The following is a 15935-nucleotide window of genomic DNA, read 5'->3' as shown; positions in this document are numbered from 1 at the left end:
TGGGAAGAGCCCAGTTATCTCAGTAGCTCATCCTGTAGCCACATACTTCTGTAGTGTGATTTAGAACTGTGGTAGGGTTCCATCCCCACCCATGGCAGTTCTGGATGTTTTGAGTGTGTTTCAATGTGTGTGTATGGAGCAATGCATTATAGGATACTCACTGTCAGTATATTTCAAATGGCTACTGTGGTAATCTGGCAATCCTGCTAATGTCATCCATTGTGAAATACAGCATTGGGGAGACAGTTCATTTGTAATCCCTGTGGTGCATCCTATAACAGCCCCATGCTGTAGTGTGATATTGACCTCAGTCAGGGGTTCTGTACTCACACATGTCAGTTGTGGATGTTTTGTGTGTGTCTCACTGTCTGTGTGGGGAACAATGCATTTTAGGCTAGTCACTCACAGTACAGTTGAAATGCCCTACTTTGGTAACCCTGCTGATGTCATACATTGTGAAATACACCTTTCGGGAAGAGGTACTCCAGTAATGTCCGTGGCGTGTACTATAACTGCGTACTGCTGTAGTATAATAAACTTGTTAGGTAGGGGTTCTACTCCCAGACATGACAGGTGCATGTGTGTGTGCAACACATGTCCTGTGTAGAGGTGGCTGTGAGTGTGTGACATCTGTGGCCAATGTGGAGGGCATTTTGCTTAGTTCTTTTATGGTGGCCCTACTATATATCACCATGTCATCCATACAGGGATAACAGATGTATATTAGCTGAGAGGCTGTGGTGCAAAGCCATACCCAGACATGTGACATCAAGGCCAGCCAATCACAGTTAGCAACCCCACTATTACCCAGAACACACACACATGCCTAGGCAATAGCCAATATGTGGGTAGTATACTGCATACTGGCCACTGATAGCAACTCTGCAGTGATAGCAGTGGGCTACAGAGGACATGTCACCCTACCCATCTGTCCAATGTGCACGTACATGCAGACAGTGCACCTCCACCATGTTCTGAAATGAACTCCTGCACCACCCGTGGTGCCTTCACATGTGACTCTCAACGGACATACCATGCCTGATAACATGCACTGTATGGACAGATGACACTGACATCAGGGAATGCTGTTAGCATGCTATTAATGTAGGTGCAGGGTAAACTTGCTGCTCATTACCAGTTCCTGCCACAGGTAGGCAAGACTGGCACATCCAATGATAACCTGTGTTCACAACATGGGCCAACCTCAGGTACAGTTCCACATGTCACTGTACATCCATGTGAGAGGTGTGGACATCCCAGACACCATCCATGTCATGGAGTAAGGAACATATACATGGCAAGTGATGCACAGCATTGGCCACACACAATAGTCACGCAGGTGACTGGATGGGGGATGCAATACCCACCTGTGCATATGTGTGTGGGCAAATGCAGAAACTACAGAACTGATCCACAATGCAGACCATCATCATGTGGCCTGATGCCAAGGTATACCCGTCCCCCACCCTTGTACAGCCTGCTGGCACTGTTGACCACCACACACCCATCCGGACATGCACCCATACATGTCAGGACTGGCACCCTGTGTTTCCGTGTGTGTGTTGTATGATGCATCTGACCACATCCACACTCACTACAACCCCCCAGGGCATACTGAAGTATGTTGTTTGATGTCTGACACCTCATCATACTCTATGCCCATGCGACCTTTGATATGACCCATGTGGTGCATGTGATACCTGCTCATCGATGTGTTGTGGCAATCCCATTAGTGATGAGTTGCACTCCTGGCCCTGCCAAGTGTGTCAATTTGTGTACGTCCCTGTGTGAGTGTGCCTGTATCGTCACTGGCAGCTGTTCATACAGACAGGCATGTGTATGTCACCTACCATATATCTATCCTATCCCTGTTGCAGATGTCACTCATCATCACAAATATGCTCTGAGTTCTCCACAGCAGGTAACCCATGTGGCGCATCCACTAACTGCATCGAACTGTGATAGCACTACGTAGTTGTTGGGGGTATGATACCCTGTGCTGGTAGGTGTGTGACACAAACATGCTTCTGTTTTACTCTACCACCCCTCCCTGACATGTATTTGCCTCTGTCTGCCTCCCCCACTCCCTATCCGGTGGATTTGGAGACCCACACCTGCTATGCTTAGGCAGCAGCATGTGTAATTTAAGTGATGCTCATGATCAGCTGATGGCCTCTGGACGAATTGTAACCCTCCCCTAACTGATTGCATATGGAAAGGCTGTAGTAACAGTCCCATAGCCAATTCCATGGAAACACACTCCAATACCTAGGGACAACATGGTGGTGTTGACACTTTACAGTCACTGTGAGCAGGAACTCGATCTGTTGTTTGGCAAACAGCATCTCAGATGGACTGGGGATTTACCTCAAACAACATATACTGTGGAAAGAGGGCAGCAAACAAGAGGGGGATGTGCTTGACCTGACTACAGACTGTAAGTGCTGCTATACTGCATGTGGAGTACTGTTGGTTTAACAGTGTTTGTCTGGATATGCCTGTCGTACATGTCGCAGTTCCTGCCATGCCAGTCCCATGTATATGAGGGATCCCTATCTGCAGGGTCATCTGCAGACTGGGGCAGTGTTGTGCCTTTGGTTTCATGTGTCAGCTACAGTGCACCTATCTGTGGAATGCAGAAGGTAGTGTGAGGATAGCAGTCAGTAGACTATGACAGTCAGGAGAGTTATCCACATCACATCACTCATACAACATATGGTGCAACAAACCCAGTTATGACAGTAAATGTATGAGGGTATTACAGCGACATGTCAATATTGGCCCTGTGTTTGTGCCTCCAGCCACAACTCTGTCAACCTTTGTACATATGTTATGCAGTAGAGGGTGCATATGTTCTGTTCTCCATAGTCATTGACAGCATATCTGATAACAAGCCAGTGAGATATCAGACTGCTACACATTATTTATAGTAGGGATTATAATTGAGGGCATAGCCTGTGCATTATGTGGTTATGTGTACAGTACTGAGGTATGTGTAAGTCTGGTTATTGTCAACACTGTGTGTATAGCGAATAATTACCTTGGCCTGTGTAGAGACTGTTGTAGATGTCATTGTTCCTGGTCCTGTTCTATCTGATGTTACATGTTGCCCCATTGTATGTCACCCTAACAGCTTATATGTTTGTAGGGGCGAACACACACATGTCCCATACCACAGACAGGCATCGGACTACACTGTCTAGTGACCCAGTATATGTAGGGGTGTTGTGTGAGTGGCTCATATGAGGATGGTGTAGGTCAGATAGTCCATATACTGTAATAGTACGCTAGCTTACCATATGTGGCTGTGGCTGTGTTCACATTGGTTGTGGTTATGCACTTTCACACAGGTGTCTGTTACTCTGTGATGTGACATGTCTGTAGAGCCTGCTATCTATGTAGGTACATGTGTATCCCCACATGGGAGATGTGGCCTAGTGTTGAGTCAGCATGCCTGTAGCTTGCACTGTGCTTTGTTACATGCCTAGCATATTACTGTACTTATCCAGTGAGATGACATGTCCAGATACTTGCCAGATGTACTTCTGCTGTGCCACCAGGACAGTCATGTATGTCAGACAAAGCAGTGGGATGCTTCTGCTGTGCCATCAGGACAGTCATGTATATCAGACAAAGCAGCGGGATGCTGTTCAGATGTATGTCACTAATTAGTGGGTAGTATGTGGCCATGGCAAGTCTGTACCAGCAGTTATTATGTGTCAGGACAGACAGGGGTGTATGAATGCATAACCTATGGGGGCAAATGTATACCGGTATTTACGTGTTATACCCATCTACATGGCTGTTAACATCCACATTGACAGGGCTGGTTCACATGTCTTGCATGAATGGGTTCTGTGTATACCCCTGGACTGACCAGCATTTGTCTAACTGTCCATATATATTGGGCATATCGCAGCTGTAGTCCACAGGGGTGTTACTGTGCTAGTAGTGTTACTGTATTATGATGACCTTAGGATGTCTGACAGTAGCCAGTGGTGCACATTTCCACAGCAGATGTGGCCTCCCACACACACCATGTCTATCAAGATGATCCCTATTGCAGTAGCAATAGTCTACAAATATACTTGCAATACATACATGACATCCCCTTGCACTGAGAGGTTGGGAATATTGGGGCTGAGATAGAGCTCCACTCCATGTGTAGGAAATACGGCAAACATATATATATATATATATATATACATACCATTATACATATATCCATATAGATATGTACACATTTACATATCTTGCTTACTGTATGACAGTTGTACACATATGTGCCTGTGTTCCAGACTCTATCCTCCACCTACATACCTGACTTTGCACATGTGACATGCTGTCAGGGTTTATTATGTAGTGGTCTGTGTGTATGTCATGCTGTCATTCCTGCCATCCCTCCACTGCTGTTGTGTCCCCCACACATACTGGGGGGTTGGGGCCATATATGTGTGGGCTCCACATACACAATACATGCGTGCCCTAATGCACTGCAGAGGGCAGTGTACATAACCGTGTTCTATGGCCCAGTAGTAGTGAGTGTGTGTGGGGGGGTGCACCATGACTAACCTAGGCTGTAACAACATGTGTGGGTATCTTGGGTAAGCTGTTTAAGGTATCTGGATGTACATTACCATACAGTCCACTGTGGATAAATGCAGGCCTACTGTTTCCTGCCATACGGAATGTTCTGTTTGTCAGTGTGATCATAATGGTGTCAGTTATGCCTTGTTATGTAAGATACATCCCATTGTGTCATCTGGGGTCTGTACCCCTAGGGATTGTGTACAGAGTATAGATAGAGGCTGCTAACCTACACATCTGCATTATGTACTGTTGATTGTCTGGTATGCTGTGGGCCAGTCTGTCATTACTATTGTAGTACTAGAAGGCCTCGGCCTGGACAGCAACATGTGTCAACCTTTCCAAACTTCTGTCTCAGTATAACTGTTTCACAGTTGCATTACACTGTTCATATGGATGTAAGTGTCTAACCGGCTATATGACATGGCATATACAACTGTCATAGTAAACAAATATAGCTTTCACATTCATTTATGGGCACCTGTGTGTGGTATTATACCCTTTGATATATCTGTGTGTATGTGTTGCAGGCTATGAATGTCATTCATATGGGTGGCTCATACAGTCTCCAGTTGGTACGGTGGTGACTGTAGGAATACTGGCTAGTCAATCTGTGTGCACGTACTACATATGTATCTTACTGTACATATCTCTGTGCATGTATGTGTACATATATATATATATATATATATATATATATATATATATATATATATATATATATATATATCTGTATCTGCATATATCTGTCTGTGTATATGTATCCTAGGGATGGTCATGTTGGGTGTGGTCCTGGTTATGGGATCTGCAACACTTGTTACTGCATTACAGGGGGGACATGCTTGACTGGAGGGAGTATACCTATTCGTACCAGACGTACGTTGTGCGGGGCCTCTCAACACCATTAACATTGCATGAGGACATATATGTTGTTGTTATATTCCCATTGTTATCACCAGATGTCTGTTCGTATACACCTATATATGTACATGTATATATCTACTGACATACAAATGACCTGCTGTATATATTTACACATATAGATGTAGACATATATATCCATAGATGTAGGCATTTGCATGTATATATGTTCATATATATTATATATGTATATATTTATTTATATATATATATATATATATATATATATATATATATATATATATATATATATCTATATCAATATGTTGTACCTGTTTAGACGTCAATATATTTACTCACACACATGCATCTATATGTTGCAATACATTATCTGTACTGTTGAATGACTGGGCTGGATGATATATTTGTGGAAACTGTGTTTGGGGTACATGGGGGCATTCCGAAAATTTGAACCCCCAATATCTGAAGGGGTATTTGTTGATTTACACTGTGTACCTTGCCAATCGCTCCCACTTGTCTGGTTCTGTGCTGCTAAAGTCCCAAGGGCTGTACCTTCTTGTTCTTGATTAAACAAAATCGGTCTAGGCTAATTGGTACCATTACAATCAACAAAACCCTGGCTGGTGCCCTTAGATAGTTGCCTTGAGATTTGGGTGGCTTAGGTTAAGCCACACTTTCCTTATATGCTTTTATATCTCTCTGCAGCTTCTTGACTTTATTATCTGTAATCTTACTAATCTGCTGATCAATACTCGATATTTCCAGAAACATCAGGGTTATGTATATTTGCCATGGTTTAGTGGTAAATCACTTTGTGTATGGTGTGTAGGGTCCTGAGTATGAGCCTTGCAGAGATGGTTTATTTTGTTGCTGGCCTGAACACTCCCGCTTACCCCCACGCTAAACTCTTTAAAAGGAAAGGAATAAAGGATTGATAGGAAAGTGGTGAAAAAGGGGCACAAAGAGATTAAGACAGTAGGGGAAATAGCTAGGCAAGTGCAGGAAGGTTGTAGGAAAGGTCCATAGCTGCCCAATTCTGCTACAGCAACAGCTGTGCATATACACTGAATTTGGAGGAAGATGTGAATCCTCAAATCCCTGGGAGGGGGGGTGAGGACAACATAAATGCATTGTGATGCCAATTAGACTGGATTACATGTGTCCAGTAGACACATGTGTGAAATGGACAGCCATGTATGGGGCGAGATTGTTTCGTGGGAACATATTGCCCTTCCATTATCTTTTCAGGTGGGGGTGGGATGTTGGGGAGGGGTTGTAGGTATATTTGGGGAGGGAGGCAGGGTAGGTTAACAGATATGACACACAAGACGCATACAGGGGCAGTATATGACACATGTGGGGGGGTGAACACCTTGATGGGGAGGGGTGTTGGGATATCAGAAGCCCTCAAGCCCTCTAGTGGTAACAGTGGGACTGAGGTTACCACCCATGGGCAGTTACCATGATGTCACCACAATGCCATACTCTTATGAAATATGACTGCAGATCATCCTCCTGCTGACACATGTACACCTGCAACACAAATGGATAACATTATGGAGATAATCACTGTTACTGACAGATGAAATGCATCATAGCTGCATGGCTACACTACCTGACATGTATGCATTACACATTACCCCTGACAACATCTTACACTGCAGTATATTACAGCACTCTATAACAGTCACCGTGTACATAAGAACCATATTAACCTGTTCCTGCATCGATGTTATGGATGACAGGGATGTGACTGAGGTATCATCATATGCACAGGGTGTATTGCTGGTTTGCCAGAAGCCGAGGGTGGTCCATACATGTGTTACCATGAGTGTGGGTGAGGGGTTTGGTTCAATGATTGGGGCATGGTGATGTGGTGTGTGTTGGTATGGGGTCACCCTAGGTGTGGTTGCATAGTGTGTGGGTATGCATGCACACAGTCCTGCCATGTGTCTACCTTATACAGGTGTTGCTGGACAGCTATAGACCATACCTGGCAGGGTGTACAGTTCAGTGCCTCTGGCCATGGACACGCTGACTGTGCCTGACAGGGGTTCCATGGGCACATGCAGGTACAGACCAAAATATATGAAGAAGATACACCAGGACAATCGAAGCCAACCAGATAAATTCCAGAAAAGCGATTTATTAAGAACAATAAAAGAGCAGTAAAAAGTAGTAAGCGCTTTCACGTCTACCAGGACACTTCATCAGACATGAACTATACACTTGATTGAACAGTCGTATTTAGTAAAATGTACTCCTATTGAAAAACAGCTACATAAACATAGAAGAACTACTTCACTGGTGCTTATAGAACAAATGAATAGTCATGTCACAATTAATAATTAATGAAGTATCACTTTTAAAATGAATAAACAATAAGAAATACTAGTAAATACATATAAAAAAAAAATATATATATACATATATAGAAATATATATACATAAAAATATATATATACATAAAAAGTGTGTCCTCTTCTTAAAAATATGTGATATTTCATACAACATTCAAGGGTATACCATATATCAATGTTTAAATGGTCTATCCGCTAGGAAAGGTCTCAAGGAAATTTTATCATTGAGACCATGATCCCTATCTGCTGCTAGCTTAGTTATCCATTTTACTTCCTTTTTCTCTGAATTTTTACACATACACTCTAGTCTCTCTGTGTTATAAATATGTTCTAAAACCATAAAATTAAATATATGTGTACTATCTCGTTGTAACACATGATTAGCCAAAGCATTAGTTTCATTTTCCTTGTTGATGGCATAAATATGTTCCCTAATATGCTCCCTTAGTTTTCTGGTAGTCATGCCTACATAAAAACATTGACATATCTTGCATTGACCTAGATAAATCACATTTCTAGATCTGCAATCTGCATATTTATTAAATTCATATATTTTACCTGTATCTGGATGTATAAATTCATTCGAATTCTTAATATAACTACATTGATTGTAAGTATGACATGCATGCGTACCTTTTCTCTGGGAAACTAAACCCTCATTCTTGTTTTTTTTCGTAACATAATAATCTCTTAAGTGACTTTGTATTCTTATAGCTGAATGCTGGTCTATCTCCTACTATTCTCATAATGTCATCATCTAATTGTAAAATATTCCAATGCCTCTTAATTGTATTCACAACAGAAGTATTATTATTAGTATAAGGTATCACTATCCTTTTCCTATTGTTGACATTATTATATCTACCCCTGACTGAAAACGTATTCCTATGAATGTATGGTCGATCAATTCCTTTACGTTCTACCTTATATAATCCAGTAAGGTCTTTCTTATGATAACCTCTGTCTAAAAACTCATTTTCCATATTCCCTATAGCTTCTGTAAACACTAAATCATCACTAGTGATTCTTGAAAAATACGCAGCTTGATTCCTGACTATATTCCTGCGTATATACGGAGGGTGCATGCTATCTCTATGAAGTATAGCATTCCTTCTGCAGGGTTTACGATAGACCTCCGTTGTAATTCCCCTATTAACTTTTCTAAGTAGTACATCCAAGAACTCAATTTTTATCTGTGATATAGTACTCTTTAGCTCTAAAAATGTTGTGGTACCATTGACATATCTAATAAATTCCTGTAAGGTGGTAAGATCCCCTCCACAAATCAGAAACACATCGTCCACAAATCTTCTATAACATTTAATGTATTTAGAATAAATAGCATGTTCTAAAATATAAGTGGATTCCCAGTATGCCAATACTAAGTTCGCATATGCAGGTACAGACCTTGAGGTGCTACACTCCCCTGATGATGACAGGTGTCTGCTGGGACCATGTCCCACCTGGGACTGGCAAGGGCCACGTGCATGAGGCCTGCTGTGGTGTGGTGTGGACAGCACCCGAAGTGGTGTGCTGAGGCTGGTACTACCACTACGGGAGTGGCTTGGTGTCCTGGCACGTCCATGTTGACTGCCAGCTGCTGGTGTTTCTGGCCTACATCCACGCGGATGTCGCACCACTCCCACCACACGTTCAAGCACGGACATTCCACGGTCGAGGAGGCCCACCATCTCACCCTACCATCTATCCATGACCTTGGTATGTTCAAGGAGGGCAGCAGCAATGTCATGGAGGTGCCACTTACAGATGAGAAAGCAGTCCTCTGCAGCCCTAGGCCCCATCTGGTGTGCATGTCCATACATGCCTGTGCCTCCATTATGGCCTGAAACATGCTCCTGTTGGTACCAGTTGTGGCACCTTTGCCAGGGGCATGATGACCAGTGGCCCTCCCATGAGCACCATGGCATATCAGCCAATGCGGTGGCCTGCTGGACATCTGACTATGCCAACTGTGACCTGACAAAGTTGGCATGGACACTACACTTTCCTGGTCACTGGCACCAACCGCCAACTGTCACTCTGGTATGGCCATGTGTGATATGGTTTGTAGGGGTACTGTAACTGTGTGCAGGCTTGGGGTGGCTAGGAGGGTGATGACATATGTAGGCACAGTGTTGGTCTCTGACAACCCCACCTGTGCCTCACCAGTACCATTATCATCATCAGTGTCTGTACGGACACCTACCTCAGTTTGCATGCAGAAGGGACACTGACCCACCTCGCCACTTGTGGGGAAAACAAACACACACTTTAAGACCTGTACAGCATTGCATAGCAGTACGCACGTATACACACACACACACACACACTCACAGTCACACACACAGTCACACACACAGTCACACACACACAGTCACATACACTGTCTCTCTCACACACACACACACACACACACACACACACACACACACACACACACACACACACACACACACACACACACACACACACACACACACACACACACACACACACACACACACACACACAAACACTGACAGTCCACCTTACTACCTCCCTTACCCTGGGTTTACAGACAATTCCACATTCAGTTACAGATGTTCCCCATCCTGCATGGCACTTGCTAACATACACTCATTAATACTACCCATTAACATATCATACCTCTCCATGCCTACACGTGTGATCACAACACATGACCTGTTACTCCATCACCTCCCTGACTTTGGTGAAGTAGTTTGTACATGGCCTCACTGCTGTCATCCAGTAATACCCTGTGTATGTCCAGTCATGGTGTACATAGCCACTATATGGTTGGGGCCGCTACATTCACTATATATGTCACACAATGGAGCCTCATAATACAGTCTTGATCAGTCCATGCCACATCTGCTGCACAATCAACCCATCATGCGGACAACAGTAATACCTGGATACACTCACTGATGTGGTCTGGTAATTCCCCATTGCATTAGTAGTACTGCATACATGGGTAGCCGGTTATCTGTCTGCTGCTGGCATTATGATGTGTATACCTGGTATGTACTTTCCCTCCCAATGCATGTTCTGTGCTACAGACCTTGTTATGCTATCAGCTGTACTGTGTTCACATATCGTTCAGGCTGTCCTGATGTCTCATGTGTCACTACATCTACAGCACAATCCCATGGAGAAGTACTGCCATGTGATCAATCCCACTGTCGCCTGTGCATACATGGACACCCGTACAGACACACATGTACATACACATCAGACATGCATCAACCACACTCCACCAGATTGCACTTATGCACACATTCAACCCCCCCCCCACAGACACAAACCTAAGTGTGGGGTTGCACACCTTTTGTATACACAGTCCTCCCATTACTCTTCTGTCAGCATGCATTACATCTGGTGCTCAACAGCATGCAGTGCAACTATAGTGACCTCATGACAGTGGCAGTATACATGTGTTTGATGCATGAGCTGTGTTGGTAGGTGATGGCCCTTCCCCTTGTTAATACTGCACCCATGTATGAAGTGTTACTCTCGACCTGTTCTGCACCTTGCCTTGTACTGTGCACCATACCACAAAGGTGTACAAGCCATTGCTGCTTATGTAGTACTGTGTCTGTTATGTCAGATCCAATGCTCACAGCCCCTATGTGTTACATCACCTCATACCTGGGATGATATGTGAATGGATATAAATTGTGAATGCCTGATGTCTGCTTTACAGATCACAACATCAGCAGTGCATGTATGGCCAGCACAGGACTATTACATTGACACCCACCAGACCTTACCATGGCTGTGGGGGGGTGCCCTACACATGTCCCAGAACTCTACATGGTTGCAGGGTCTACTCATGTGCACATCCCTTGGAGTGCACACACTGCTGTCACTATTGCTGTAGGGTCAGGGTTACATCTGCCACAGTTACATAATCTGATTGTGTGCAGTTACAGCCATGAGGGTGTTGTTTCACACGTCCTTACTGTAGGCTGTATGTCCTGCCATACTTCCCATCCCTGTGGACACATTGTACAATGACAGGATGTTAGTTATCTTGCATGTGTCTCTTGTACCCTTCCAATACCCCAGCATGGTCACTACTGTGATGCAGTGCATTTCACAACAAAATGTGAACGTGTACAACATGCAGTATGAGTAGGTGTGTTAGATGTGTGCATGGAATATCCCATAGCCATTACATGCACAGTGTCTTGTCATGCATGAACATGAACCATACTCACTGGCTACAGGCTGCTGCTGTGGTGGTATCCTGGAGGGACCTACATAAGTGTGTGAGAATGTTGTCAGTGGCCACAGCTGTGGCATTTGTAAAGGGTGAGTGCAGCATTACGTTACATCTACAGTAGGGGTCCACAATACTACAGCTTATGCAAGTCTGTTTATTACTACTACACAGCAACAGACAATGTATATGACATCTCAGATTTGCATGATGTACCTGTACAGATGCAGATGCATACACATGAGTGGTGTACTGATGTGCCCTGGGGCCTTACCTGCACGCTCCTCAGCCAGAGTGTTGGTGGCACCCACCTCCACAATGCGCCCTGCCAGTTGTTGGTACTGCAGCTGGGCAGGTGCCACAAGGCTACTGAGTAGCTCCTCCACACGGATGAGGGGTGGATGGACGGTTTGCCCCCCTGTTGTGAGGTGGTCTCCCCATACAGCAGCTGCACACTGACGTACATGGCGAAGCAGGTTGCTGCAATGATGCCGGACATGCTCATAGCTGAGGTTATGCAGTCCAACATCTTTGACCCTGTGGACTAGTTCTTTCCACAGGGCAGTCCTCTCCTGCTGATCTTGGGCTCTCCGTCTGAACAGCTGTTCATAGTGCTGTACCAAATGTGAAACTATGACCTCTGTCTCAGCAGCACAGTAAGCTGGCAGACGGATGTGGGGCATCCTCCCTGGAAGACATAAAGATGGAAAAAGGTCAGTGCAACTCATACAGCAGAGTTACCATAGTTCTTAATACACATCTTTGTCTCCCCCCACCATATCAGCTACAACAAACCATTCACAGAATGCATTTGGTATATCAGCTGCTTACAAACCATTGGAACATATGTTGTATTGTACCAAGATTTGTGCTATGTCTTTGTGCCATGCTTTGTGCTATGTGTTTGAAGCCATGCTCCCTGTGGGGACAGTATCTCTGCTGGCCTGTTTCAGACTATTTCACCTGCATGCCATTGTCAGTGCCACTATATATATATATATATATATATATATATATATATATATATATATATATATATGGGTTCCATACACAAGATCGAATTTTCACTAATTCAAAATAGTGCATGGAATGCTCATTGCAGTGAAAGTGCACTTAATCGAAAGTGTACTTACACGAAGTTCAGTACAACGAATGGGTGTTGTACTGAACTTCCATGCAGTACTCACGGACCTTAGGGTTAGGGCATGGGTCATAGTAAGGGGATAGCCCTACGGGCTATCCCCTTACCATGACTCTGTGCCCTAACCCTAAGATCCGTGATGACTGCAGTGCAGTGAAGGACATAGCAATGTCCTCCACTACGGTGTGATAGTCACGAACCTTAGGGTTAGGGCATGGGTTAGGGTAAGGGGATAGCTTTACTAACTATCCTCTTCCCCTAACCTGTGCCCTATCCCTAAGGTCCATGACTATCGCACCATAGTGGAGGACATATTTCGGTGAAGTGCACTTACGCAAAAGTTCACTTTCGTTAAAGTGAACTTTCACAGAAGTGAGGCTTCCTATTACAAGTTCAAAGTAGCAAACTTTCGTTCTTGTAATAGGAATCCATATATATGTGTATATATATATATATATATATATATATATATACATATATGTTTATATGTAGATATATCTTGTGGGTGTTTATAGACCTACATCTATATGACTGTCTGTATATCTGCAGACATACCTGTCTAATTATATATCGCACAGATAATTATCTATATGTGGGGTGCATACAGACATCTGTTCCACATTCTGTAACTGTCTTTCATTCACAGCTGCACTGTTCTGCCTTACTGCAACCCAGCCAGGTGTCACATATGAACAGAGACTAACATTAGGGTGGTATACATGGTGGGAGATTGCTGGTATGCCTATAATACATCTATGGCATTTGTGCATGCTGCATTTGACATTAACATGACTATCCCACGTGTGGTGTGCTCTGACACCCATGTGTCTGTCATGACGGGAGTACTTCCACCACCAGCTATTGCCCATACTAACATATCAAACACACATATTATGGCTTAAATCCTTGTCATTCCTTGCTGATCTGAAACAGTTGGCGGGTATGTCCCATTGCCTACAGTGACAGACAGTTATGTCCAGGGCAGTTGTTCAGCAGAACTTCATTACAGGGACAACTACAGATGGCACATATAAACATTCCACATAATATTTCCTATTATTCTATACAACGTACTGCTTTCAGTTATATACATATGTGTTTTACATACATGTCATTTTTTTCCTGACAGGATTACTTTATTTTCTTCTTTTCTCTGTGTGTCTCTCTCTCTCTCTCTCTCTCTCTCTCTCTCTCTCTCCACTAGAGTGACTGAGCTGGTTTGAATGGATTGCAGCATGGCTTTTGTAAGTGATGCACATGATCAAGTGATGGGCTGTGCACCAATCAGTGTGCAACAATTGCTAACTGAATGCAGCCTGCTGTGTAGTACTTCAGATAATCACTGTGATGGCAACCCAATACTATAAAATACTGACATATGTGGGCGTTGTCCCTTAACCTTTCCAGTATGGAGGACATCCTTCCTGTATGTGGGCAGCAGTGTTACAGAAAGCAGTTTGCAATACCTCTTACCACAGGAATTGCAGATAGAGGCCAATTACACATTTTTATGAGGTTCCAGACCTACTGACAGAGTGAGTAGCATTCACATGTGCATTGAATATTGCTGGTCTTGCAGGTTTTGTGTGTACATAGTTGTTTAGGATGGAATGCAGTCAGTTTGCATAGCTCTCAACTGTGGGCCTATCCACATGATGGCCAGTGGATTGTATGGTTGGTTTGGTCTGTGCACTACACACGTCTTGCCATACATATATCACTGGCAGTCTGTCTGTTGCATGCTATCAGTACATAGCTACATCCATTTGTGTTTCTGATGTCATATTCCTGCATAAGGTATGTTGCAACAAATCCTGTAACACCAGCAATTTCCAGGATGTGTAACAGCAATATTGCAAGTATGGCCCTGTGTGCCTGCCTCTGGCCTCCACATACATGGCTGGCTTTGTCCTGCTGTGATACAGTTATGGGTTGTTGGGTAATGGCCCATCATTATTTACTGCTAGCATTCCTGCTATCATCCCAGTCATATTGTGGACACCCACAAAATATGTTGGTCAGGGTCAATACATGTGACCGATACATTGACATTACTACAACTATTACATTCCCCTCTAGGGCTTGACTACAGGGTGTAATTGGAGGCTGCTGAAATACATCAGTAGTTGTTGATTGTTACCTATCTTGAAGGCAAAGCATTTGTCTACTGTTGTACTAATTGAACGCCTTGACCTGGACAGCATAGTATGTTATATAGCCACATTGCTTGCATCTACTATTTTGTGTGGGCCTTGCATTCATCACTGATTACATATGTCAGACTTCATGTGCTGTAAGTAATGGCATACATTATTGTACAGTACACAAATAAAGGTTTTCTGTGTATGCATACCTGTGTGTCACGTCATGTCTTTTGAATTGTGAGTGGGTATATGTTTAATGTAAGTATTCTCATTTGTGGGAATGGTTGCCACACTATACATTTCACAGGTACCAGTGACAGGGCTTGTGGCTGAGGGATATACTTTGTACCCAGTACTTCCACACTACTCCTACATATGTATAGCTACAAATACCTTTTATCTGTGTATATGTGTATGTACCTATCCACATATATACATATATATATATATATATATATATATACATACATATATATATATATATATATATATATATATATATATATATATATATTTGTCAATGTATAGATGTGTGTGCATATCTGAACCATTGTGATGTGTATCCCTTCCACATTGTACGTTAGAATGACGTTTCTGCA

This window comes from Protopterus annectens, chromosome 2.part1 (genome assembly GCF_019279795.1).
Source record: "Protopterus annectens isolate FY-2018-M chromosome 2.part1, PAN1.0, whole genome shotgun sequence".
Classification (NCBI taxonomy): Eukaryota; Metazoa; Chordata; order Ceratodontiformes; family Protopteridae; genus Protopterus; species Protopterus annectens.
The sequence above is the reverse complement of the archived record's forward strand: the minus strand, read 5'-3'. Positions refer to the sequence as shown.